General features: G+C 41.7%; 1 protein-coding gene across 11 annotated transcripts in view; it reads left to right on the top strand.

Moving 5' to 3' along the window:
* Positions 1-25,774, top strand: part of LOC146402252 (uncharacterized) — a 1,625,488-nt gene that overhangs the window by 149,544 nt on the left and 1,450,170 nt on the right. For 9 of the 11 annotated variants that reach the window (XR_014805638.1, XR_014805639.1, XR_014805640.1 and 6 more), the window contains one exon: positions 344-442. The gene's annotated coding sequence lies outside the window, so the exon portion shown is untranslated. Of the gene's footprint in view, positions 1-256; positions 443-25,774 lie in introns of those variants that run through there. The other 2 variants (XR_014805645.1, XR_014805647.1) reach the window with 2 other exon arrangements.

Here is a 25,774-nt window from a genome sequence, read left to right on the forward strand (position 1 = left end):
CTGGTGTAGGCTGGCAGCTACAGCTCCGATTCGACCCCTAGCCTGGGAACCTCCATATGCCGCGGAAGTGGCCCAAGAAATGGCAAAAAGACAAAAAAAAAAAAAAAAAAAAACACAGAAAGAAAAGTAAAATTTAATGTGACATTTGAGTGAAGTTACTTCACTCTTGGCATCAATGTGGAATGTCCGCTCTGTGAGGGCAGGGCCTTGATTTTTTTCTTTCTCTGTGCTCTCACTGCTGCAGTATGTAGAGCAGTACCTGATACAAAACAGGTACTTTATGTGTATATTCAGTTCATGAGAAAATTCAGTAACCAGATAACCCTCAATGTGTTTCTCCCAGAGACTAGTCTCTTTAAGAATGGTGACTGGAGCTGATCTCTGCCTCTGATGCTTTTAAGTCCATGGGGTTTTCTGAAGTCAAAGGACAACTGGCTTGAAGGTGAGTATTCATTCCTATTCTCTTACTTTGTCAAGACTAAGACTTGGTTCAGGATTTATTAGTTTTCCAAGGAAGAGATCCAAATGCAGTGTGACCTGGTATTTACAGCAGGTTCTGATAAGGGGTAGGATGGGTTAAGGAGCTTTGGCAATTGAATATTTCAGTTGGAGTTACTGAGTTGGAGTAAATACTCTCATTTTTTTTTTCTAATAGCTTTAACTCATTTTGAGTTGAAAATAAATTTGTAAAATACTATGTTATTTTTTCGTAAACTAAGAGTCATAATGCTGTGTGCATGCGTGTGTGTGTGTGTTTAATAAATACCTCTGGATCTCCGTGGGAAAAGAGAAGAACACTTGCACTGCAGGTTAGTTAAAACCAGTTCTTATCATTTGTAATAGCTTCTGGCTGCTCACATCATACATACCATGGGCACAGACTAAACAGAAAAAGAGGAATAGTGGGGAGATTCCTAACATAGGGACATATCTTCTGATAATTCCTCAAGAAGGGGAAGCCTTTGCTTTAAGGTTCTATAAAACTTCCCTTCATGAGTGGGGAGTTTGGTGCAAATATAAACCAAGATTTCAGAGTTCCTGAGACTCACTCAGACAGTCTGGAGACATCAGGCTCTTTTCAAAAATATTCTCTACCATGTGGCTGTGAATTTACCCACATGAAAGAGCGCCAGCACAGATTGTGAAAATAGAATACGAGGATTTTTTCTTTTCATAAATATTTTGAAAATACATACCTTTTTATTGACAAGGAAACATGTAGAATGATATTAAGACCTGGCATGATTTTGCTTATATAAAGGTTTTTTTTCTTTTTTTTCTGAATGCCCTCCTTAAAAAAAATTATTAGCAACAACAACAACAACAACAACAAAAGACAAAAAAAATTATTAAGACCATCAATATGCAAAACAGTCTGTCAGTTTCTAAGGAGAAATGGTGAAGGAAAAAAAAAAAAAAAGGACGTCATTGCATCATTGTTTTACAAAGTGTGGTCATCTCTCTGAACCTCGGGTGCTTGCTCCAAATTCCAGACTCCTTGATCTCATCCCAGAAAACACTATGGGCTCTACTTTCAAAATATATTCATCATGGGACCACATCTCGCCACCTCCGCCCCCACCTTGGCCCCAGCCCCCATCATCTCACACACTTGCTGTCCCGCAGATGTTTTGAACACTGCATTAAAGACATGTCACTCTTTTTCCCAAAACACCGAAGGCTCGCATTTCAGAGAGAAAGCCAAAGCCTGGACACTAGCTAAAATTATAGTCACCAGGGAACTGCGTATGTTAGTTTCTTGTGTCACACTTGGGTTTTCCTTTGCGACTGACAGCAACAGATCCACAGGAAAGAAAACCTCGATAATTTGGGCTACAGTGGATGTTTCATGATTAGCTGTTTTCAGACCACATCTTGTCCTGTTTCAACAACACATTCAATCACATAATACAATCCTGAAAATTTCCTCTTAAGATGAATTTCCTCTGCCCACATTTCTCCATCTCTCTCGTTAACTATGTACCACTCCACCCCTCTGTGACTGCCACTTGCAACTGGTACCATCTCCCACAGCTATCACCGTCATCACCTCCACCATCACCTCCACTTAACAGCTCGCTTTCGCAAGTAACATCACTAGCTTTACTACCCACAGCTACTACCACTCACAGCTGTCACCCGTCTTCCTGAACTGCTACCTCCGTTACCGCCACCACTCATAAATGTCATGTCCATTGTCACCATCAACTCCTCCCTCCCATGACCACAACCAACACCACCAGTACCCATAGCTACTGACCCCACAAACATCATTATCTCTCCCACTGTCAACCCTCACTACCCACCCCCCCAGATACCACCTCCAGTAGCACTAACTCTCACAACTATCCAACTCCCCCCACAGCTAATACCGCCTCCACAGCTAACATCACCACCACCATTAACTTTCTTAGGAAAAGTGACAGAAAATCTTGTGAAAATGCTAGAAAAAATATTCCAGAAAAGTAATGATTTCTATCATTCTGAGTATCATCGATCTGCTTACATTCTTATTGCTCAAAAATGGATTGGTTAAAAGAACTCATAAAATTATCGAAAGGATACTGTACTCCTGTTACATAAATTTTGGCATTCCCAGGTGCAAAATGATAACTCTGTTGCTACTATTGGAAGTTGCTGACTCTTCTGCCAGTCTTCGTTACACATGTTATTCATACGCCATAACCGGTCTCCCAGGGTATACTGAGTTCATTCATACTTACCAGGGAAAAGTAGGGTTACATCCCAATATCTGGTAGTTATGTAACATAAAGTGCATTTCTTTGAAAAATATACTGTTTGTTTGAAACTTTTTCCTCCACTGCAGGTATTATCTCCTTTTTAAAGAACGTGGGGACACATTTCTTGCATCTGAAACAACTGAATACAGACTAGTTAGAGTTTTCAGTTTGCAAGTTATTGGTCAATCTATAGAAAAGCAAAAATAATTAGGAAAGATTGCATTTAACTTCCTCAGAATTCAGCTCTGGAGTCTGAAGTGTTCTAGGACTTCTCAAACTTGTGTTTGTTTGCTTGAGCCTGGAATTCTTTACTCTGACAAATCTTCTGTAGCAAGTGCTGATTAAAGCAGAGGTGATCTAATGGAAGCCAGGATGGGAGTGGGGATGGAATTCACCCACATGGCCTATGTCTTAGCGATTCTGTCTCCTTTTCCATCTCTGCCCAAAGCCAGGGCTCTGAGGAAACCAGTTTCTAACCTCCTGACATCGCCCACACGGTGTTTGGCAGGAGACTGAAGGGTAACTGCTGTACTGTGACATCCAAAGGCATCATTAAAATTGAACACTTGCTTTGTGACAAGCAGTGTCAGCAAGGTAGGCACCACCGAGCCCTCATAAAATGTACAGTCTCGTGGAGAATGCAAAAGGGAAACAGGGAGTGCATGCAGGTGTCACACAGAAAGTTTAACTGCTCAAACACAGGGTCAGTTTTCCATGCCCAGTTCAACCTTTGAGAAAGGAAAAGAGAAAGGGAAATGTCTCCCATGGCGTATGCCAATTTGGCACCGTTTGGTAACTTAAAATTGAATCATTTGGTAATTTGGTTAGACGAATGGCTTTTACTATCTTCCAATGATTGTCAGCTAAGTTGTTAGCCAAAGGAGTAAATTAAAATCCACAAACGTACATACACAACTCACATAATTTGCAGTTAAGAAATGAGAGGAGGTTTTGGTAAGGTGCTCATATGGAGATGGATTTCACTCTTAACACCCCCAACCTGTATTACCTGCGAGTGTGATGTTAGCCAGGCATGTCTGTCAGGATAAATAATTTGGAGAGTTTTGTTTTAAAGAACTCTTTTGGAGAAAGGGAGGTGCTGGTTGCTGTTTAGCACATTAAAATATAGTTTAACACACTTTTTTAAAAAAGCTCTTTTTAATGATATGTGTAACTCTGCAAAGTTTTTGATCTATAAAAAGTCAAACAGCAGACTTTCTTAATCTAGAATTCAAGGAGATCCATAGCTAATGAAAGGGAGGCCCTATTGCTGTGGAATTATTCTCAGCATTTTGTGTATATGGGCATTTTCCCCCTGAGTTGAGGAAAGCAGATTTTCTAAAAGTATTCTGAGAGATTCCCAGAAAAATGCTAAGAAGTGTTGCATAGTGAAGGCTTTGTTTCCAATTGGTGTTTGTTCTGACTCAATTTTTGGACCCAGATTGTAAGTTTTCATGAAATTTATCAAGTGTGTGTTTTCTTGATTTTCCTTAAAAGAAGGCATTGATTACAATCAGCTTTTACTTATGTATGAAGTTGAAAGCTTTAGTATTTACAATTTAAAAGAGCTGCTAAGGCATAGTTTTACCTGAGAGATACTCTGGATTATTGACTGCCCGCTCCTCGGGTTTATTGCAGTAGAATTAAAAAATAAAAACTGTACTATGTGTAAGGAGTACAGTATGATGACTTGATATTAGCTTTGACGGGACTCCTAGCTGGAGAGAAGGATAAAAGAGGTAGCCTCTAGGAGTTCCTATTGTGGCTCAGCAGGTTAAGAACATGATGTAATCTCTGTGAGGATGCGGGTTCGATCCCTGGCCTCGCTCAGTGGGTTAAGAATCTGGTGTTGTGGAGTTCCTGTTGTGGCACAGTGGTTAACGAATCCGACTAGGAACCATGAGGTTGTGGGTTCGATCCCTGGCCTTGCTCAGTGGGTTAAGGATCCAGCGTTGCCATGAGCTGTGGTGTAGGTTGCAGACGCAGCTTGGAACCTGCATTGCTGTGGCTGTGGTATAGGCTGGCAGCTACATGAGTTGACCCCTAGCCTGGGAACTTCCACATGCTGCAGGTGTGGCTGTAAAAAGAAGAAAAGAAAAAAAAAACAACAAAAAACATGTGGCCTCTATAGTGAGAACAGGTTAGCATGGTGACATTCTAATAGGGGAAAAAAAAGCCAGGGAAAATCAGGCCAAGGGCCTTGTTAAGTGTAGATTGAAACCGTATAACTCAGACTGGGACTTGAGCCCACAGGCTAGTATTTGAACTTAGCTCAGGTTGGGATTTGAATCTGTCTTTTAATTAAAATCACACACCTGGTCTCAGAACTCACTGAAGTTCAGGATCTTTATGTCTCAGCATAGAAGGAATTCAGTGAGAGGCGAAGTGATGGGTAAGAAATAGATTTATTGAGAGAGACAGAACGTGGGCCATCTTGGAAGGGGAGAGTGGCCTGGAAGATACACATTCCATAGACAGAATGCAGTCTGTCTCAGAAGGCAAGAGAGCGGCCCTGGGGGAGACACACTCTGCAAACAATGTGGCCATCTCAGAAGGTGAGAGGCCCCAAACATGAGGTGAGTAATTTCATAGGCTAAGGAGTGCAAGGATCATTCCAACTATTTCAGGATTGGGTGGAGATTTCTAGGAATTGGGCCACTGCCCACTTTTTGCCCTTGGAACTGTCATGGCACCTGTGGGTGTGTCACTGAGCATGCTAATGTATTATAATGAGCGCATAATGAGGCTCAAGTTCTACTGGAGGTCAAATCTTCCGCCATCTTGGGCCTAGTTTGTTCTAACCAGTTCTTATTACATCCTCAAAGGCTGTGTCATTCTTTTAAAAGTTGTGCCCTGCCCCCTTCCCTCCTGTCTCAGATGGTTTCCCTGGTGCCTTCTGTGCATGCAGGACATTCAACCACTCCTTACCCATTTATATATTCCTGCTGTGTTGTTAGTGCCAAAGGAAAAGACTTGCCCAATTTTCCACCCACTAAATAATTCTTTCTTGCAAAATTGAATTAGGAAAAGGGAAATTTTATATCTGTTTTTGTTGCCTTAAAACATAGTTTTATGCACATAAATTACTTTGGAGATTGGATGCCCCTCTTATGAAAGAGAACGTTTATTTGGGGATCTATATATATCATACACAAAGGATATAATGCATGCAGTTCCCCAGAAGTTTTTGCAAACATCAAAGGACATGACAGCTACTGCTCAACATCTTTCAGCATGATTATGCCGGGCTGCCTCCCAAATGCCCATTTTTACATATACAAGTCAAATGATTTGCCCAAGCTGAGATGTCTGCTGATTCTTCCAGGGACTGATGAACTTCTTTAAACATCTCTAATGAGTATAGTGACCTATAATTTCAGGGAACTTGAAACTACTTGAGCATAGTTTCTCTAAAGATGTTTGCTAGAGTCCAGTTTGTACAACCAGCCTGTCCTAAACAAACCATTGTCAATCAGGTATAAAAGGAAAAACCCTCTCCCCTCACTGAGAATCCAGAAAGGTATCAAGGAGGAGTGGTTTTTTGATAGGACAGAGAGCTATGGATGGCTGTGATTTGGGTGTGTCTTAGGTAAGTCACTTCACTCCCCCACCCTCTGTTTCCTAATCTCCTAAAGGGGGGGGGGGAAATAACAGTATCTCTAAGCCGGTTCTCCACTTCTAACCTTTTGTTAGTTAAATAAGTCTGATTTGAAGGGTACTGAGAATGGATTCGTAGCAGGTATTTGTTTATTGCTCCAGGGGATAAATAATAATCAGACTAAGGTGCTGCCCAGTCGTGCCCCTGGCTCACTTTGGATTTCGGCCAGTGCTATAGTGGGCAGCTCTGACTGTCCTCGTGCTGCCGGGGGCCAGCCTCAGAGCCCTCACATTGGCTTTCAGCCCTCAATTCAGGGCCTTCTACACAGCAGGCATGTGCCCAGCCTGAACACAAACATGGCCCTGAAGTGTGAGGGCTTGAGTTTCCTGGAGGCCATAGCAAAAAGTGTAAACAGAGTACTGTGGAGCGTATACATGAAACTGAGACACTCTAGAAAAGTGGGTGAAGTGTAATTTTTTACAGACTGTGACAGATTTACCCACCAGTGTATGCACTGGATTGGTATCTCAGGACCTGAGATTCCAGCATCACACACATATGCCTATGTATGTATTTATCCACACATGTACCCGAACTTACCATATAGAATGCTGTTCCTGTTGTGGCTCAGCGGGAACGAATCTAACTAGCATCTGTGAGGACGCAGGTTCGATCCCTGGCCTTGATCAGTGGGTTAAAGATCTGGGGTTGCCGTGAGCTGTGGTGTAGGTTGCAGACTCGGCTCGGGTCCCCTGTTGCTGTGGCTGTGGTGTAGGCCAGCGGCTGCAGCTCCAGTTAGACCCCTAGCCTGGGAATCTCCATATGCCGCAGGTGCGGTCCTAAAAAGGCAGGAAAAAAAAAAAAAAGAACGCCGTTGTCTATCGACTTTTGATTGATTGATGCATTCATTTGTTCAATAAAATTTTACTGAGCCCCTCTCATGCCTCAGATACCATTCTAGCTACTAGAAAGACAGCAGTGAACAAAAGAGACATACATTCTTTTCTGGATGTTATGTTATAATGGGTGGGTGGTGAGAAGAGAAGGAAAAAGAAGCATTAACAAAGCTAATGATAGGTCAGAGTTTGAAGGAAAGTGAAGGAGGAGATCAGGAAAAGGAGTCCTGGAGGGCGGGGGAGGAGTTAGCAGTTTTAAATAGGGTGGGCAAGGCGGGCCTCTCGGGAGGGTGACATTTGAACCAAGCTAGGACGAATGTGAAGGCACAGTCCTTGTACTCTGGGCAAGAGAATCCCAGCAGAGGCTCTAGAAGGACTGAATGGTCAGGCCACACCTTTAATGTGAGGATTTTGTTCCGATGCCTGGGATGCAGGATGAATGCTAACAGCACAGTCAGGCAGATGAAGACAGAGCGAAGCAGGCTGGGTGTAAGCAGGACTAACTGTGACGCTGCTGAGCTGTGGAATGTGGGCCCATGAGGACCAACTATAGTTAGAATCTTTTTTTTTTTTTAATTTAAGAAAATTAAAGACAACTTTTGATAAATACACATACATAAAATTGAGCAACTTAGCCATTTTTAAGTGTACAGTTTAGTAGGTTAAGTAATTCACATTCCTATGCAACTAATATCTAGAACTCTTTTCATCCTGCGAAACTGAAGCTCTTACCCATTAACCAACTCCCATTCCTCCGTCCGTCAGGTCCCTAGCAAACACCTTCTTCCTATCCCTGTGAATTTGAATGCTCTTGCTACGTCATGTAAATGAAGTATACAGTATTTGTCTTTTTGTGAGTGAGTTTTTATTTCAATAAGCATAATGTTTTCAAAGTATATGTTGTAGCGTGAGCCAGAATCTCCTTCCTTTTCGAGGCTGAATAATGTTGCATTGTATGTACATATCCCATTTGGTTTATCCATTTATCTGTCAGGGGACATTTGGGTTGCTTCCACCTTTTGGCTATTATGAATAATGCTGCTATGAATATCGATGTACACCTATCTCTTTGAGACTCAAATTATTTTGGGTATATACTAGGAAGTGGAATATGGTAATTCTATTTTTAAAAATTTGAGGAACCTCCAGATTGCTTTCTGTAGTGGCTGCACCATTGTACATTCCTACCAAAAGTGTGCAAGGTTCCAGTTGCCTCAAATCCTGTCCAGCACTTGTTATTTTCTTTTCGGCTGTGACCACACACAGTGGAATAGTGAGGTGCTACTCCATTGTGGTTTTGATTTGCGTGTCCCTAGTGATTAATTAATGACGTCGTGCATCTTTCCACGTTCTCCTTGGCTGTGTCTTCCTTGGAAAAATGTCTGCTTAAATCCTTTGCCTGTTTTTTATTGCAGTTATTTTTTGTTGAGTTGTGGAATTTCTTTATATATTCTGAATGTTAACGCCTCATCAAATATATGAATTTTCCCATTCCATTGACTCCATTTTCACTCTATTGTTTGCATCCTTGGATGCACAAACGTTTGTAATTTTGAGGTAGTCCAGTCTATCTATTTTTACTTTGTTTCCTGTGCTTTTGGCATCATGTCCAAGGAATCATTGCCAAGCTCTATGTCAAGAAGCTTTCCCCTTATGTTTTCTTCTAAGAGTGTTACAGCTTTAACTCTTGTGTTTAGGTCTTTGATCTATTTTGAGTTAATTTTCTATGTGGTGTAAGATAAGGGTCAAAGTCATTCTTTTGCATGTGGTATCTAGTTTTTCCCAACACCATTTGTTGAAAAGACTGTTGTTTCCACATCGAATGGTCTTGTCATCCTTATTGAAAATCATTTAGTCTTATATGCAGGGGCTTATTATGCACTTACTAGCTCTTTTGATGTTTTTTGTGGAGAAATATGTCAACAAAAAATTGATCGTCAACCTAAGAAAGAAGTGGAAAATTTCATTTGAGCCAGATTTGAGGATCCTAACTTGGGAAGAGCATCTCAGAAAGCTCTGAGAACTGTTCTGCCCATTAGAAATTGAAACATAGCTTATTGGGCTGTGCATCAAATGACGTATTACTGACAGTTTACTGCAATCCAGATCCAAGCGTCATCCTGGTGGGTCATGCAACTTCTAACAAGATTAAGAAGGAATGTTATCTTTAAGACATTGTCTTGTTGCTGCTCTTTAGGGTTGAGCAGGTGTTCCTGACGATGGTGGGTGGCGGGGGGGTTGATCAACGTGTAATGAAGATACACAGTGTACATGGGGAAGAGGGGAGGCCACAGGGCAGAGAAGAATTTTTTATGTCTAAATTTTACTTGCCTTGCCACAAAATATGAATTTTATTTCACAAGTATTGGCATGGAAAAATGGAGCATTTGGGTTTTTCAAAAGAATGTCGGAGTTCCCTTCGTGGCCTAGTGGAGACAAATCTGACTAGTCTCCATGAGGACATGAGGATGCGGGTTCGATCCCTGGCCTTGACCCGTGGGTTAAGGATCTGATGTTACCGTGAGCTGTGGTGCAGGTTGCAGACTCGACTTGGATCCTGTTTTGCTGTAGTTGTGGCTGTGGCGGCAGCTGGAGCTCCAATTAGACCCCTAGCCTGAGAACCTCCCTATGATGCAGAAGTGGCCCTAGAAAAGCAGCCCTAAAAAGTCAAAAAAAAAAAAAAAGAGAGTCAAAGTAGGAGGTAAAGAGGAATTCTGAAGTCATGTCTCCTTTGCAAGAATGGGGAGCATTTCCATGTTTTCTCCATGAGATTTATTTCTCTGAGGCCACGAAGATGGAAAAGGGAGAAGAAGAAGGAAGCTAGCAAGTGTAGGGGTGTGCCACGTGCTTCACGAAATTATTTGATTGTCTAACAAAAGGTCCCCGACAGATAAGATTGGCTTTTCTTTCTTTCTTTTTTTTTTTTTTTCAGATTGACTTTTATTATTCTAATTTTTAAAATCCCTTAAAGAGAAAGTGAGAAGCTTATTTTAGTAGACAAAATAAATGAATGGCAGAATCAGAATTTAGACATAGGTCAGCCATCCTCCAAAATTGCATGATTATGTCAGGATGAGTTATCTCCAAATAAGTCTCCCAGGGGCTGAGATTGGCAGCCAGGAGGCTGAGCGAAGAAGAAAAGATTGTACCATCGGGGGAAAAAAAACTATATTAAAGATAAATATAAAATAGGTCCAAATCAAGGAGAACCTAACCTTTCTGGCTTTTTAATGCATTACTACCTTAATATATGCCTGAAATCCATCAATTTATGCAAATATCATCAACCTGTAATTAGACTTTTTTACCCCCTTTTAACTAAGTTCCTAAAGTGTGGGCACTTAGTAAGTGATGACAATTATTATTCTGTATAATAATAATGAAAAGTTTGAATAACCATAATTAGTGAACGCAGCAGTTTTTCAGCTACCGCCTTTTGAGAATCCAAAGTGAGTTTCTGAATGCTTACATATGAAGCTTTTAAACATGCAAATCTCTCTCTCTCTCTCCCTTTTTTTTTTTTTTTTTGGCTTTTTTGGCTTTTTAGGGTCGCACCTGCAGCAGATGGAGGTTTCCAGGTTAGCGGTCTTATCGGAGCTACAGCCGGTGGCCTACACCACAGCTCACAGCAACACCGGATCCTTAACCCACTGAGCAAAGCCAGGGATCAAACCCACAACCTCATGGTTCCTAGTCAGATTCGTTTCTGCTGTGCCACCACGGGAACTCTGAAAATCTCTTCTTATGTCAATAAACTGCATGTGCTTCTTTGAGGATTCCCAAAGCAGTGGGTAGCACCCAGAATCATACAAACTGAGCAGGAAAGAATCCTGGAATGTCCCAATTCTCTGATTTTACTTGCAGTGAAACTGAGGTTAAATGTGTTTTTCAAGTCCAGAGCTAAGACTAGAAATGAAGTCTCTTCAATCTTAGTGTAAAGCTTACTCTGATACATCTTTCTTTTGATTAGCTTTAGAGCTAATGCAAGAGGCCCCAGAATTCCTTAATGACACGAAAAGTGTCTGCCGACTGAATGAATCTTCTACACGTCTCTGTTTCTTCTTCCCCCCGTATATGAGCTCATCAAGCCATTGAACAACCTGCTGAGCACGTATGAACAAAACTTTCACGACAGAGCCCAAATCCTCACAAAGTTTACATTCTGTTGGAGAGAGACTGACGATGAACGGTTTAACAACTAAAGCTTGGGGAAATGTTCTATAGAGAAAAATAAAACAGAGGGAGGATAGAAAGTGCTGGCAAGTGGAATTTGTTCTCTTGTATTGAAAAGTGCACGGAAGGGCTGACTCGTTTGAGAGGGTAGCTTTTGAGCAGTGACCAGTGGGGAGGGAGGGTACCAGCCACCAGGCGACAGGGGAAGGAGAACTAAAGTGGGAGGGAAGACCTCACGAGAATGTCACTGTGCCCAGGATGAAGTGAACAGGGGGGAGAGGGAGAGAAGAGGACATCTGAAAGGTAAATTGGGGCCATATCATGCAGGGTCGTGGAGGTCACTTGACTGTCTGACTTTTACTCTGAGTGGGGTCGGAAACCATCGGAGGGTTTTGAACAGAAGAGTAACGCGAGCTGACGTGTATTCTGCTCCCATCACTCTGGCTTCTGCATGGATCTCGTGGGTGGGGTGTGCAAGGAGGGAGGAGGGTTCCGGAGCTCCTGCAGAAATGCCTGAGGGAGGAGCTGGGCACCTGGGGACCGTTTCTGTTTCTCTTTTGAAGTAGAAATGCAGAACGTGAATGTCAAAGAGGATTAAGAATTACTTCAACAACTGAACAAGAGGGAGAAGGGAGGACCCATTTGCTAAGAAGGGGAAGACTGGGGGAGACCTTTGGGGAGGGAAGAAGGTCCATGAGAGGAGGAGCTTGGTTTTGAGCAAGTTTTGTTTGAGTTTCAATGAGATGTTTAAGCTGAGTGTTGAGCGGGAAATTGAAAATATGAGTCTGGGGAAGTTCCTGTTGTGGCTCAGCGATAACGAACCCGACTAGCATCTGTGAGGAGGTGATTTCAATCCCTGGCCTCACTCAGAGGGTTGAGGATCTGGCGTTGCTGTGAGCTGTGGTGTGGGTCACAGATGCAGCTCGGACCCAGGGTTGCTGTGGTTGTGGTGTAGGCCAGCATCTGGCGCTCTGATTTGACCCCTAGCCTGGGAACTTCCACTTCCATATGCTGCAGGTGTGGCCTTAAAGAGCAAAAAAAAAGAAAAAAAAAGGAAAAGAGAATTTGAGTCTGGATATCAGGGAAGCAGTCTGGGCTGGAGATATAAATTGATACCAGTTAAAGTGTTATTAAACTCATTGCAAATAAGTTGCAGACATGATACCCCTTTAATATGTCAGTATTTATTTCCTAAGGACAAGCACATTTTCTTATATAACCACAGTACAATGATCAATACTGTTTCTAATTTATACTATTAATTTATTTATAAATCTCATTCAAACTTCACCAGTAGTCTCAGTTATGCTCTTTATAGGACATGCATATGCACAAAATCACAAAGTCCAGGATCATCTTATCAATAATGAGCATGGCACCCCCCCCCAACTCCTCACAGTATAGATAATGCATTGCATTATATATTGCAATATAGAATTTTTACATATATAATAAATATTTTCACAATTCCCCTTGGGGTTTATATATATTAACTACTGGTGAATCTTGTTGAAAATACACAGAACTTCTTTTACTATACTTATGTCTTTTCCATAAATTTGAAATTACTTCAAAATAAAAAGTTATAAAAATGTGTTACTAGATACATCTTTCCTTTTTTAAAAAAAAATTAATTCTGGATTTCCCTGCCTGTGTTAGTCAGTTTGAGCTGCTGTAACACATACCATATACCATAATGATATACCAAAATACCATAGTACTGGGTGGCTTCAGCAACAGACCAAGGTTTCTCGTGGTTTTAGAGGCTGGAAAGTCCAAGATCAAGATGCTGGCAGAGTTGATTCTTGGTGAGGGCTCTCTCCTAGGCCCGCAGATGGCTGCTTTCTTCTGTGTCCTCACATAGTGCAGAGAGAGGATGGGAGAGCTTTGTCTCTTTTCCTTTTCTTTTTTTTTTCCTTTTTTAGGGCTGCACCCACGACATATGGAGGTTCCCAGGCCAGAGGTCGAATCGGAGCTACAGCTGCTGGCCTACACCACAGCCACAGCAATGCCAGATCCGAGCTGCGTCTGCGACCTACACCACAGCTCATGGCAATGCCGGATCCTTAACCCATTGAACAAGGCCATGGATCGAACCCGCAACCTCATGGTTCCTAGTGGTACTCGTTAACTATGGAGCTACGACGGGAACTCCTCTCTTCCTCTTCTTATAGGACCTTAATCCCATCATGGGAACCCCATCTTCATAACCTCATCTAAATAATTACCTCCCAAAGGTCCCACCTTCAGATACCATCATATTGGAAGTTAAGGCTTTAATAGATGAATTTTAGGGAATTCCCTGGTGACACAGGGGGTTAATGATCCAACTTTGTCACTGCTGTGGCTCAGGTCACTGCGGTGGCTTGGGTTTGATCCCTGGCCTGAGAACTTCCACATGCCATGAGCATGGCAAAAATTTAAAAAAGAAATAGGTGAATTGTGGTGGGGACACAAATATTCAGTCCATAGCATTGATAAAAACTTATCAAAGCTCTCTATTATCTATATGCACACACACATACATGCACACATGTATACATATACACACACATATACACATATAGATAATTATATGTGTACATGTATTATACACCACATTTAAATAGTCTATAATGTATAGAGAAGATATATCCCAGGATATTGTAATTGATATGGAAATATTTTATGGAAAAAAATGTATTGATGAGTGTTGAAAATGTTGGTCTATTTTCAGCCTCCGCCTTCAATCCAAACAAGGCATTAAACATTTTTTTATTATAGTTGATTTACAATGTTTTGTCAATCGTATGTATATATACCTTCTCTTTCTCACACTCTCCTCCATCATGTTTCATCTCAAGTGATTGGGTATAGTTCCCTGTGCTATATATACAGCAGGACCTCATTGCTTATCCACTCCAAATGCAATAGTTTTCATCTACTGACCCCAAACACCCAGTCCATGCCAGTCCCTCCGCTCCCTCAAAACAAGTCATTTTTATCTTTCTTTTATGATATAGACTTCATAATATCAGGGATCTTGTCTATTTTGTTCATTGTTTTACTCCTTCTGCCTAGAACAGTGTTCACTAACTAATCATATGTCAAATGACTAACACAGAATGCAGACCCTTCATACATTTATCGCCATATGCTTTTTTTCCTCAAATGTATCCAGCATGCTTTAAAATAGTAAAAAGCACTGTTCTAACAGGAAGAGAAGGCTGTACCGTCACAAGACTCAGGGAAATTTTAACAGGTGTTTCTGAGGGGTTTTGCGAGATGCAGATGTGGTCATAAATAAGCCGAACATCTGGAGTGGCGTTGGTGGATGGAAGGTGCCCGGCAGTGATTCCCAGTAGCTACATTTCTCCTGCCCACCACCTCTTTCTCCTTACAGGTTCTGCTTTTGGAATGTGTCTCTAAGATAAGCAAGTAAAGGTTGAGCAGATAAATTAGGAAAATTGTTCAGTCTGCTAAAATTCCAACCACTTCCATGATCTATTGCAAGCACACATGGATAAAATCGGTTGCAGTCACCTTATTCTAGGGCCCTGGCATGGGTTAGTGTCCTGTCCTTCCCTCTGTCAAAGTATGTCAGAAATCCTGTGGAGACTTTCCCTCCATAGATTTTTCAATAACCAACAGTTGAAAGATGACTCAAATAATTAAGACAGCTCTATTTGACATAACCAAGACACATTGCTCTGGGAGCTAGGGAAAAGATAGTGTAGCTGCCCTCTTATATAGCAGATCTGCTGAATTATGAATGAATGAGTGGCAAAGGGAGAATTCAGAACTTGATACTAATGTTGACCCTCCACTAGACTCTGTATGTCTAGATGCCAGGTGCCGTGAGAAATGCAGTCGTGAAACGGGATGTTACAATCAAGCAGATGGAAAAGACAATTACTAAAAACCAAAGAAGTATGTGTAGGAATAGAATGAATGGTGGGAGGTGGAGAATGGATTGGCACAGCTGAGAGAATGGCAAGGTTCCAGCAAGGAGCTGGCATGTTAAATGTGTCAAAAAGAATGGAGAGACTTTTGCAAAGTGAATTCTGGAAAAGGACAGCAGTGAAGTCTGGGTTGAGTTAAGGCCGTGGGGTCAGCAACCCTTAGTTCTAAGTGGACTCTACCACCTTCTTAGCTCTCTGACCTGAAAGTCTCAGCTTCCTTATCTGTACAGTGGAAGAGGGGGTGGTTGAGACCCATCCAGCCATAAAGATTAAATGAGGTGACACACGTAAGTGACTTAGCACAGATTCAGACCCAGGAGGCGCTCCGTAGATGTAGTCATCGTTGTTCTTGTAGTTATGATTTTCATTTTCCCATTTTAAAGTTTTTTGTAATGTGAAGTTTTTTGCAATTGCCCAAGTCCAGAGAAGCCAGGCATATCTTGCCATGAAATGACAAGGCGCCATGTGAAGAGGTTAGATTTTACCTGGTAGGGGAGTTCTGGAGAAGGGAAAGCCCTCTTATTAGGCACTCACTGCTCTAGATTCTGGGAGTTTTGGAGGGCACAGATGCAGTTCTGCCTTTTATACTTTGCTTGATGAGGGTCAGGCAAGAACCCATGTCATTCTGAATGCAAGAAAGATCGCAGGGAGTTCCTGTAGTGGCTCAGTGGTTAATGAACCTGATTAGTAACCATGAGGTTGTGGGTTCAATCCTCGATCAGTAGGTTATGGATCTGGCATTGCCGTGAGCTGTGGTGTAAGTCACAGACACAGCTCAGATCTGTTGTTGCTCAGATCTGGTGGCTGTGGCATAAGCTAGCAGCTGTAGCTCCGATTGGACCCCTAGCCTGGGAACCTCCGTGTGCCGTGGGTGCAGCCCTAAAAAGACAAAAGACAACAACAACAACAACAACAAAAAAAAAGAAAGGTTGTAATTAGGTTCTGTAAAAGGGGTGCAAATGTGTCTCAGGGGACAGAAGTAGGAATGATCGATTTCACTTTGAAATACCAGAAAGAGGTGACATTAACATGCATCTTTAAAAAAGAGTGATTTAAAAAGTGAATGTAGGGAGTTCCCATTGTGATACAGCAAAAATGAATCTGACTGGTATGCATGAGGATGCGGGTTCCATCCCTGGCCTTGCTCAGTGGATCAGGGATCCGGGATTGCTGTGGCTGTGGTGTAGGCCAGCAGCTGTAGCTCCATTTTGACCCCTAGCCTGGGTTACCTTTCATATGCGGAGGGTGCAGCACTAAAAAGCAAAAACAAGACAAAACAGACAAAAAAAAAACTAAAGCTTTTTCTGATTCTTGATTCTATTCTAGAAGTGCCACCACTTTCCTGGCTCCAACATCTGGGTGAATTACTTAACCTCTGTAAGCCTTAGGTTTCTTATCTATTAAATAGGGATAATAATGGTACCTACTGCTTAGAGCTATCTTGGGGTTTATGGAAGATAATCCATGTAAAGGAGCTTACCTGGCGCAGTACCAGGGAACTGATTCAGTGAATCACTTACATTTATTATTATTATTTCAAGACTATTTTTTAGACTACAAAGCACTTTGTTATAGGTTATCTCATTGGATCCTCGTAACCTCCTTATAACATTGGCAGGATAAACAACTGTCGTTCCCTTTTAATTGACAAGGAAACTGAAGATGGAAAAGGTGGATTTATCCAGTTATAAACAACTGGTATGGGTCAGATCCCAGATCTGATGCCCCAAGTACATTTCTTTTCATTTCTTGAGATATCCAAAGCACCCTCAAGAAGACATAATTGTTATACTGGCTTTAAAATTGTGGTTTCTGGGAATTCCCACTGTGACTCAGTGGGCTAAGAACCTAACATAGGATGGGGTGAAGATGTGGGTTTGATCCTTGGCCTTGCTCAGTGGGTTAAGGACCTGGCATTTCTGCAAATTGTGGTGTAGTTTGCAGATTCGGCTTGGATTCGGTGCTGCTGTGGCTGTGCTGCAGCTGCAGCTCCGATTCGACCCCTGGTCTGGAAACTTGCATATGCTGCAGGTGCGGGGGGAAAAAAAGTTAAAAAAAATAAATAAAATTGAAGTTTCTTTATAACTTCAGCACTCTTTCTATTCTGTAAATGAAATCTCCTAACCCCCCTAACTTATACAACAGTAAACAGAGATGCTCTATTTAAAAACTCAAAACTATAAGATTTTCTCCTCTCCTCATCTCTCAACGGCTCCATGGAGCCCCACTTGGGAAAAAAAGAAACAGGCCTGAAGCCAGAGCTGGGTTTGGAGTCAGAGAAAACAACTTAAGCAAGGGCTTAGTGGTCTGAGAGTTTCATAGGCTCTTGAAGTGTTTGATGCTCAACCTGCAGCTGGATCAGCTCTGTTGTCAGTGTCTGTGAGGTTCCCTACCTGTGGGGTCCTGGGCATGTTTCTTAAATTCCCTTTGCCTCAATTCCCTCATCTATCTCATGGGTTATTGTGAGAGGTAAATTTATCTCAAGCAAAATATCTTAAAATGTGCTTGGCATATAGTAGGTGCTCAGTAATCATTTATTGCAAATAATTTAATCTCTCTGGCCTTCACTTTTCTTTTCTGCAGAATAAGGACAATAATTTACCAAGAAAGTTTTTTTTTTTTTAAATTAGACTTGTGTAATGTATATATAATGCCTGGCACATAACAGTTACTAAATAGAAGTAATAATAAAATTCTCTTTGTGATTTCACTCTCTTTCTTGCATCCTAACTTTCTCTATAAAAGCAAGTCCTCTTTCATGTTTCTTTGTCCCCCACCTCTGCTCACACATGAAGGACCTTTCCTGTTTCTGATGTCACTCCCTAGTCCCTTTTGATAGGAAAGACTCAGGTCCTCCAATTAGGCCAGTACCAACTGACCTGGGCCCTTTGGCAATCCTGATGCCTTCCACATTAATTTGACATCTACGCTTCACCTTGAAAATATGCTAATTGCAACAGGGATCTGAAGACTGCACGAAACACGGGTTTGCAAGAGCCTGTCGTATGCTAGGAATAATTGCAAATTTAATTCCCTTTGAGAAGATGTAGAAAAACCTGACCACTCCCATTAGCCCAGAAGAAATTAGAATCTCTGAAATCAAGCGAAATGAACCAAATTAAGGGACAAAATATTTCATTTTGAAGGCAAAAAACCTCTACAGTTTATTATTTAAAACCTCCCAGAAAAAAACTTTGGTGTAGGAACAGTGTTTTTCAGCCCATTCATTTTCATTAGACAATTAATTTTTCAAAATTAATGTTCTCAAAAAAACTTGTCCAATTTTATTTTTCAGAGACAAGTTTAATTTAAAAAACAGGTAATAAAAGGGATGTAGGTAACAATTCATTGTATTTTACTATTATCAGAGGAGCACTAATTTAAGCTAAGCAAGCTGTGCTGTTGCATAAGAAAATATATCTTAATATTTAAAAACAACTTTATCGAGGTATATTTTATGTATCATAAAATGCACCCACTTCAAGAATGCAGTTCAATGATTTTTAGTAACTTACCATTACCATCATCTTAAATCCGTTTTAGAACATTTTCATTCCTCTGACAAGATTCTTCATATCCACTTACAATTAATTAATCCCCACTCTTACCTCCAGCCCCTGGCAACCACTAATTTACTTTATGTCTCTATAAATTTAGCATTTCTGGAAATTTCATATAAATGAAATTGTACAACAGTTGGTCTCTAGTGTATGGCTTCTTTCACTTAGTATGATTTTGAGGTTCATCTATGATGAAGCGTATGTCAGTAGTTTGTCCCTTTTTATTGCTGAGTAGTATTCCACTGGAGAAACGGATCACATTTTGTCTACTTGTATGCCAGGTGATGGACGTTTAGGTGGCTTTCAGCTTTTGCCTATTGTGATGTAATCTTAATTTTTTCTCTTTTTTTATTGAATGCATTTGACATGTGATACTGCAGAGTTAAGATGTACAGTGCATTATTTTGATACATTTATGTGTTGTCCTATAGTTGCCAGTGGAGCAATCTTTATCACATTACATACTTAGACCATAACGTTATTGTCTATATATTCAATATACTGTATGTTAGATCTCTAGAAGATAAATATGTTGACAGTTTGGTGCCCTGTTGATTCTTCTCTCCTGAGCCCAGACAACATGGGGAGTTTTGGAATGGAGCAGAAAGGCACCACCCATTACTACCAATGGCTGCAGAAGCTTCTAGCTTCCTCAGCTTTCTTTGTTCAATTCTGTTTAACATTCTGTCTCAGAAGGTGAGCAACACCGTTCTGCATTTTTGGAGCCTAGTTAGGTCCATAATTCAAGGACCACACATTATTCTAATGGTCAATGAGGAAGGGGCTTGCTAAATGTTCCATGGTGTACATTGGAGAATTAAACTTTCAGGGCAAATTCTCCACTCACACTTTGCAAAATTCTCTTTCTGTCAAAATTTCCTTCTCAGCCCAATTGAAGCAATATATCAAAAGTAAGCGGGTGAGTGACTCCCAGCTTAAAATTATACATTCTGTCCACTCTCACCCACATTTTAAATATAAATGCGAAGCTATCATGAAAAGTATTAAGAGCTCAGCTGGTTGTACTTTCATGGTTTATGCTTTGCTGAGACAGCATTATCCATCTTGCCCAAGATGGCTTTGGAATAGGATTTAGAACCTCAAATGGCTCCAGAGGATCTCAGGCAACAAAGTAGGAGAGAGATATGCAGAGAGATGGAGAGAGAGAGAAAGAGAGAGAGAGACAGAGAGACAGAGAGACAGAGAGACAGAGGGAGATGGAGGGAGACAGAGACAGTAGCGTCAAAGAAAAAAGAAAATGGAAAATAGAAATGGACTTGTCTCCAGATATTTTCAATTCACAGTCTGTATTTGGTAGAATCCATGTATTTCCAAGCAGCCAGCATTTACCACGCACCTATTAAGTGCAGAATCCTGATTTATTAGCTGGAGAAGCAAAGATAAAAATGTGCAACCATTTGATCACTAACAATATTTACTGAGTAACAATTTTGTGCCACATATTGTAGGTTCCAGGCGTTTAAAAGTGAAAACCACCCTGGTGTCTGCTTTTGTGGAGCTAGCAGCCAAGGGGGAATAAAGATAAAGAAAGCAAACAAAGAAATGTAAAAAAGAATTGCACACAGTGATAAATACTGTGAGGCTATAAAGAAACCAGGGTATTGAGAGGGAGTATAATGAGAGGGTATTTTAGACCCCAGAGGAAGTGGCATTTAAGCTGACTCTTAAAGGAAAGGAGGAGATGATCAGAGGAGTGAGGGAAACAGTGTTGCAGGCAGAGGCGAGAGCAAGGGCTCAGGGAGGGAAAGGAAAGAGCTGGGAAGACAGACCCAGCGCTACGTTTATACTCTGCTTCTGGACGCACCGTGAATCAAGTATACACAGGTGCTCTGTGGGCAAGAAGAACTGCCTCGAAATGGTCCTCTGCACAGAGAAGGAGAAAAATGAGAGTTTAATGTCTGAAGGGCTGACAGAATGGGAGTTTCCATTGTGGCTCAGCGGAAACGAACCCATCTGGTATCCATGAGGACTTGGGTTCGATCCCTGCCCTCGCTGAGTGGGTTAAGGATCTGGCGTGGCCGTGGCTGTGGGGCAGGCCAGCAGCTGTAGCTCCAATTTGATACCTGGCCTGGGAACTTTCACATGCTGCAAGTGTGGCCCTAAAAAGAAGAGGAAAAAAAAAAAAAGATTGAACTCAAAAATAAAGATAAGAAAGGTGAGCCTTGCAAAATAAAAAGGCCATGTATTGTACTAAATCAGGATGGGAAAGAAGAAGAAAGAATGTGTGAAAGTACAAATAAAGATGACAGAATTAGACAGATGGACACATGGCTGTCTGACCGACAGACAGAATGAAAGCAGAAATGGAAGGAAGCCCTTTTGGATAGGTGGATAGAGGAGATTTTATTATACGAGGTTTATAACTCAAGGACCGCGTAAGAGCTTGGGCATCCAGGCACATGGGATGGAAGGGAGACGGGGCTGGGAGCACTTCCCAGCCTCACCATTTCTCCCCTTGGGGGCCAGCTCTGGCGACTCCTTGCATTCTGATTCGAAGGCCTCTTCCCTGCACTTCGTAGACATAAAATGAGGGCATCTTCCACCTCTGTGACAGCTGCCTGGCAAGCAAAGGAAAATCAATTAACTGGCATGAATGGCCTACAGGTCAGATTTTCCACATAAATGGCACATAAAACAGTTGTATCTTTTAAGACTGGATTCATCTTGAGAAAGCCGGGGAGGCGAGATATATGAATCCAGAGTAATTCAATGAAAGCTGTCTTTATCAACTAAGTCATTTAAACCCAAACAGTTACACACACACACACACACACACACGTGTTGACTTCAAGGGACACTAGACATTTATCTCCAGTGCTTTCAGGGGCCAAGACTGTAGGGACTGGCAGTATTAAAAACGTTACCTGTCCCGGAGTTCCCGTCGTAGCACAGTGGTTAACAAATCTGACTAGGAACCATGAGGTTGCGGGTTCAATCCCTGCCCTTGCTCAGTGGGTTAAGGATCCGGTGTTGCCGTGAGCTGTGGTGTAGGTTGCAGACTCGGCTCGGATCCCGCGTTGCTGTGGCTCTGGCGTAGGCTGGTGGCTACAGCTCTGATTCGACCCCTAGCCTGGGAACCTCCATATGCCGTGAGAGCGGCCCAAGAAATAGCAAAAAAAAAAAAAAAAAAAAAAAGACAAAAAAAAAAACACGTTACCTGTCCCTCTCACAGCGGGCCAATTTCCTGCTGGATGGATTCACTGTACATCTAGGGAATAAACAAGGGTGGACTTGGAAGCCTGAACTTTTTGGTTCTCCTCCGGCCTTTAACTAACTTTTGTTCCAGGAGGAAATGAATACAGTCCACGAGCGCAGGGAGCCCAGAGTACAAATGCAGTTTCCCCCAGCACAAGCAGCACATCCAGAAAAGACACTTAAGCTCTCTGCTCATGGCCAGTAAAACCCTTTCTTTCCTGATATTAATAAAAATGACATATGGAACATTTGCTCAAGTGGCAAAGAGGGACATTCCTGGCTCTAACTTTTGTTTAAATCATTCCTCTGTTACATTGTATTCCTTCAGGTCAAAAGGTGATCAGCCCACCTGGCGGCCACAGGGAGGCAGTTGCCATAACAGGCCACATCCCCAGATGGCTTCAGTGCATTTTCTCTGTTGAGCAGAGAGCAGTTGCTCACCACCAGGTAGAGGCTGTGCTAATGTCCGGTCCTGTCTGCAAACAGCAATCGGGATGGGAAGTAGGGTCAGAGAGTGGAAACGGCTTCTGCTTCTTGGGCGGACCATTGACATCTGAACTGCCTTAGTTCCTTCCTTTCTCCCCACTTTTACTCCCTTACCTAAATGACTCTGTTGGGTTTTCAAAACACAGTAAGGCATCTCTTTCTGTGCAAAGCATTCCTGGGTCCCCTCCTTTCTGTCCTCAGAGCTTTCTGCCCTCTTCCTTCCATTTGGATATCTTGCACTTATCACTATCCTGTCATGTGTCAAAAAGTTCTACTAATTGAAGTCATTTTGTTAGTCTCCGATCTAGGCTCTGTGATGCACAAAAATGGGGTCTGATTTTGCTGATTTCCCCCCCTCTTTATATGTCTGCACATTGTAGGGACTCAGCAAATTAATAAGTGTGTAGGACGCCCAGAAATTTCTCCCCATTCTAGGAATTTTTACTCCAGGTAAACTTTTTCTCCACCCTCATTTCTAAGTAGTCAAAACTAATTTTACTCTATATTTGGTATCTCTTCAAATGGTAATTTTTTATCAAGTATTTTTGCTATCAAGATTCCATACCCCTTAAATCAACTCTACTTCAATAAAACTTTAAAAATGAAAAAAAAAGAAAAGAAAGAAAGAAAGGCTCCATGCCCCTTGCCTGGATTCCGGTAGCAGCTCTGGGGATGTATGTTGTTGTTTCTTAGTCTATCCTCTAAAATGCTTGCAATAGAAAAAATATAAATCATTAAAAAATAAAAAAATGTTTGCAGATTAATATTCCTAAAATGCAGCCCTTCCCTTGCTTTAAACAAAATCAAAACCAAACAAGCAAAACTTTGTTTCTTTCTATTGCCTTAAAGAGCCAGAATAGGTATTGGGTCAAGAATTTTAGTGTCACTGTAACTAGTTCTGTAACCTGTTAAGCTCTATGAGCTTTGGATAAGAAGTTTAATTTATCTGAGTTTTACTTTAGCCATATTTAAAAAACAAGGATAATAAGAGTAGCAGTTCTTTCAGATCAAATGTGAAAATGTATGAAATGGGCTAAGTAGAGTGCTTGGCTTTTAATGATAACTAATGTGTAATCCTGCATTTCATTGTTTATTCTTTCCTGCCTTTCCCTCTCCTTCTCATCTTACTCCTTTCCTACTCTACTTTAGAGTCATTCATTCATTCTTTCACTCAGCAGCAGAAAGTTAGAGGATCCGTGTATCAGAGAATTTTCTGTAATTTCCAGAATTTAAAAACGTTTCCCCTTAGAAAATCAACTCTCAGACAGGATCTAGCATTTGTGCCCTTAGTTATTTTGCTACCTGTACTTATAAACACTGGTAGGATTGCAGAATCAAAAAGGACAGCAGATTGCCCTTCGAGGTCAGGAACAGGGCTCCTGGAAAAACATCTATGGCTGTGCTCATCAAAGAGGATGCTCTGATTTCAGTGGACCAAAGCCTCGGCATGATGAGTTAGCAATATCAGCCTTGCCATTTCTGTCTTCATATTGTGGGTTCATTACCGAGCTCAGTATGTGTCATTTCATCCAAATGATTTTGCTGCCAGGTTTGGGGGCTCCATAAGTTTCCCATTGTTTTATGTAAAACTGTACATTTTACTCATTCCTTGTGTCATTTACTCGACAGACATGTACCACGTTCCTCCTGAGTGCCTGGCACCAGGGGGTTTAGAGACAATAACACACATTTGTCTCAAGGGGGACAAATGCGAGGGAAGGTTGTAGTGTGGTGTGGGAGGTGGATGCTTCATACTTTTTCTTCGAGAGTGATATTCAATGGGCAGAAGTGGTCATTTCTACCGTCTCTGACTCCCTTGGCAAAAATAACACATTCAGATGCCAGTGCAGTGACCTACGCACAATAACTTAAAAATCAGTAGGCATTAATGATGCCTTTGGTCTAACGTAAGTGAAAAGGTATTAAGGTTTTCCTTTTCCTGCTGTTCATGGTGATGTCCACTGGCCTCACCCTGATTCTCTGTGTGTGAACATGAGCCCAGTGACACTAATGGAGAAGGAGTCTCGAGTCTCAAGGGGCAGAGGCTTGAGTCCCGAACCAGCCCTAAACTGCGTGCACCTGGACAGGCTCCTCAATCTAACAGAGAATATGTCGGATGGGTCCACGCTGCGGCACTTTCAATGCTATGAAGAGGGAATTGACTTGGGACCTTCATTCCAGGGTTATTGCCTGGTTGTTACTCATTCAGTGGCATCCCTCATCCTCTTCCTCTCTTATGACAAACTGCTGTGACAGCTGTGGCAGGAGGTTCATTTTATTTTATTTATTTGTTTATCTTTGCTTTTTGGGGCTGCACCTGCAGCACGTGGAAGTTCCCAGGCTAGGGGTCGAATCGGAGCTATAGCTGCTGGCCTACGCCACAGCCACAGCAATGCCAGATCCGCGCGTCTGTGACCTACACCACAGCTTATGGCAACACCGGATCCTTAACCCACTGAGCGAGGCCAGGGATCGAACCTGCAACCTCATGGTTCCGAGTCGGATTCATTTCCTCTGTGCCACGATGGGAACTCCAGGAGGTTCACTTTATTTATTTATTTTTTTTATTTATTTATTTTTTTATTAAATTTTATTTTCCCACTGTACAGCAAGGGGGTCAGGTTATCCTTACATGTATACATTACAATTACAGTTTTTCCCCCACCATTTCTTCTGTTGCAACATGAGTATCTAGACATAGTTCTCAATGCTATTCAGCGGGATCTCCTTGTAAATCTATTCTACGTTGTGACTGATAAGCCCAAGCTCCCGATCCCTCCCACTCCCTCCCCCTCCCATCAGGCAACCACAAGTCTCTTCTCCAAGTCCATGATTGATTTTCTTTTCTGAGGAGATGTTCATTTGTGCTGGATATTAGATTCCAGTTATAAGTGATGTCATATGGTATTTGTCTTTGTCTTTCTGGCTCATTTCACTCAGTATGAGATTCTCTAGTTCCATCCATGTTGCTGCAAATGGCATGATGTCATCCTTTTTTATGGCTGAGTAGTATTCCATCGTGTATATATACCACATCTTCCGAATCCAATCCTCTGTCGATGGACATTTGGATTGTTTCCATGTCCTGGCTATTGTGAATAGTGCTGCAATGAACATGCGGGTGCATGTGTCTCTTTTAAGTAGAGCTTTGTCCGGATAGATG

This window comes from Sus scrofa, chromosome 6 (genome assembly GCF_054392235.1).
Source record: "Sus scrofa isolate SSC_HxYL_T2T_F1_AM1 chromosome 6, Sscrofa_HxYL_maternal_Yorkshire_Landrace_v2.0, whole genome shotgun sequence".
Lineage (NCBI taxonomy): Eukaryota > Metazoa > Chordata > Mammalia > Artiodactyla > Suidae > Sus > Sus scrofa.